The following is a 3630-nucleotide window of genomic DNA, read 5'->3' on the forward strand; positions in this document are numbered from 1 at the left end:
CGCCTAGTTGAGGTGAAAATCAAACAAGTTGCCAAGTCAGCAAAAAGTGTCAAAATGACACAGTTAGACCTCATTTAGGTACCTAAAGTAAACAACGTCCACTTGAGGTGTCAAAGTGAAAAGTGGTGCCAACTTGTCTTGTCTTAAAATTTCATTGGCGTGATTTAGTCTTTTAAAAGTTTTGGTCATGGAGGAACAATGATCACAAAATATAATTTTCTTTGTGCCTTTTTAATATTTTATTGATAAATTTCTTTTATATTTGGTCTTAGGGCTGGAGTAATATAATAATTTGGCCCTAGATTTCCGCAGGCATAATCAAATGCCTCTGTTAAATCATTAAAGTCATTATAGAGAGGGGGTGTATAGTCTTTTACAGAATCCATTACCTCTATCTATGTCTGAAATACTCCTTGTGTCTTTTCCCTAAAAACAACATAAAATTTAAATCTGTTAGTGCCGTTTTCTCATTAAAATAATAACTTAAAGCGCTCAGAACTGAAATGAAATATCAGTTGTCTCTAGGTGTCTTATTGTAGGAAATTCATAAATTGTCAATCAGGTAGATCTGTTGTTTGTCCACCCTTACATATAGTCTAAGTTTGAAAGTCAGATTGGATCGCTCATAATTGATGAGATTATGAGGTCCGGAGATCAGTCTTTCTAACTTCGGATGTTTTAATATTGTTAGTGGCCTGTAATGAGTGTTGCTCAGTAGTTTCTTTAAGTTATCTATTGATACACTATTATTTTTTATCCTAACGAAGGTGTATTACTAGTACACTGTTTTCTAAGGTCTTTTATTCTAATATTTTTGTATTCTATACAGTACCTAATAATTTCTAATCTACACTTTACCAAGTTTATATGATCTACACAGTTTATCAGTTTTATAAGGCCTGAGATTATAATGGCTTCTGATAATTCTATAGTTTCTAATATTTCTATTTGATTTATTAATCTTTGTTCTATTTTCAAAATTTTGTTTTTTTATCTTATTTCTTTATATAATTGATTATATTCTCTTTGTATTTGTCTAGCAAAAGGATGCGTTTTCATATACTTTTACTTATTTTTATCCTAAAGAAATAATTACTATGTTACACTGTTTCCTAAGATAACTTATCCTCTTATTATAATATTCTATGTCACTTCTAATTCTATGTAATTCCCATCTTATTACACTTACATATTCTTTGAATGGTTCTGATTGTGATGTTTCCAGAGTTGCTAATAAATTCAAATAGTTACTCAAAACTATTTCTAGTTCTACTTTCTCTGCCCTGTGCTTTATTTCTTTATTTAAATACCAATATTCTTAGTCGTATATTGTTAGCAAAAGAATGTCTTTTCATTGAATATTATTTCTAGAATTAAAATATTTTATCAATTCATATTCTAGGCCAGATATTATGGTGATTAGATTATCTAGCCTTCTCAGATCTTCTTTTATACTATTTAGTCTTTTATATTTTAAGTATAAACTATACAAATTATTCTTAATTTCTTCTAACGATTTTGTATTTCTATGAGGTGTTCTGATCATTAGGCTAGATGAATATCATTTATCCTGTTCCAACTTTCTTCGATCTTCAACTCGTGTCTATAATATTCTATTTGCACTTGTAATTCTGGTAATCTAGTATCTATTCTTTCTATTTCTTGATGGGTCTGTCCGCTTAGTTCCGGTGACAGTTCAAGAAATTGAAGGTATATCAGTCTTTGTTCTACCAAAATCTTATATAGTTTTTTATAGTCTTCTAATATTATACAAATATCTCAATAATATTCTGAATCTAATATTATCTCTTTTTCATAAGGTCGAGGCCTTCTTTTTGGAATTTTAGAAATATATTTTGACACCATATATAAATTAGAGTCTCCTAGAACCATAAGGTCCTGATACCAATAATAAACGGATAATAAAAATAAATAGATAAGCAGGTGAGTAGGTATAGGAATAAAAAGCGCAGAGTTAGAGCGGATATTTTATAATATGGTCTAAATCCTACTTAGTACTCCCTTCTTCGTTGTCCTTAGTCCAGTGTAGTATTAAATTTTTACAAAATCATTGATTACATTCTTATTACGTACTTAAACTTTTAAAAATCTGATACTACTTAAATCTTTCTTATTCTAAGGTTTTATATTTATTTCTATATTTTTCAAATCTTTTTAAAATCAAATTTAGTTGATTTAAAAATTTTAAACTAATGAAAAAAGTATTCATTGTCATTATTTTTTATGACTTCTAATAAGAATTTTTTTAATCATAAATATATTTAATTAATTTTAACTCTTAAATTAGGGGAAAAAATAGTGAAAAGACGATTTTGTCTAAAACAAAGACTTTTAATGAAGGGCAAAAGATTCAAAAATAATATTTCTAAGGCACTTCACACTTTTAATATTACTAGTTTAGTATACGTGCGTTGCACGTGTATATTCCTTTAATAATAACATATGTATATAAAAAAAATTGTATCATAGAAAAAATTAATCCTAAATAAACATAAAAGGGGGACGACCCGGTTCATACCTACTCCGTAGGTGTCGGGGAGGGGGGGACCACTCCGGGCCTGACCTACGCGCCCTCACCCCAGCTTCGCTGGAGGGGCGTTTCGAACCCCCGACCCTGGCACACCACGATAAGCAAGCTTACCGCTGAGCCAAGGCCATCCCTCTAACATTTGTTTAAATAAACATAACATTTGTTTAAATAATAAAATAGATTATATTATATTGACTACCTAAATTCAATATCATGTTGACATACAAATGTCATATTAATAGTATTTTATTATATCCAATATAAATATGTTAAGGTGTTATATTGGTATATTTTTATCTATTACAAAGATTTTTAATGAAAGTAAAAAAGTTTAACAAATATTATTAAAAAATTTTAGCGATGAACTATATTTTGGTCCCTCGAACACTTGTAAGGACCATATTGTTGGTCCCTAATATTGTGTTTGGTCACCATTTTATTATAGTATAATTTAGTAGCGATCACTTTTTTCTGATTCTAAAATCTCTTCAAGGACAATAAATTTGGTCCTTATAAGATTAAGGACAAGATGTTATAAAAGTTTAAATGAATCAACTTCGAAACCAAATATACTGATCATAAATTATGGTCCCTAAATAAATAGACAATTGTTTTCAATCCCATGTTTCCATTTCACTTTATAATATACAATTATAGTAGAGAAAATCAATTAGACTTCAACAAAACATTCAATTATATATAATTGTTAATACATATAACTGATTATTACTGCCACTACAAGACTATGAAATAAGTCACTATGTACTATTTACACAACCTCTTCGCAAAATAGCTAAATTCCATAGCAAAAATACAAGGTACTGCCTAGCAGTCCTTGCAAACTGAGAACCAAACTCTTCAACATGCCTGAAGTCTTCAGAGCCTACATCTGGACTTATAAAACCTGTAAAAGATATAAGTATATATTTTAAATAAATGAGTGCGGAGTTTAAAAGACAACTTTTTTATTTAAATTTCATACTGGCAACAAAGAAATGAAAATTTTCAAAGCGATAAAGCCGTGAAGGAGGCCACACCTTACATCAAAAGGTAAACCTGTCAAACGGGCCGGGTCAACC

Source organism: Capsicum annuum, chromosome 9 (assembly GCF_002878395.1).
Source record: "Capsicum annuum cultivar UCD-10X-F1 chromosome 9, UCD10Xv1.1, whole genome shotgun sequence".
In the NCBI taxonomy this organism is placed as follows: domain Eukaryota; kingdom Viridiplantae; phylum Streptophyta; class Magnoliopsida; order Solanales; family Solanaceae; genus Capsicum; species Capsicum annuum.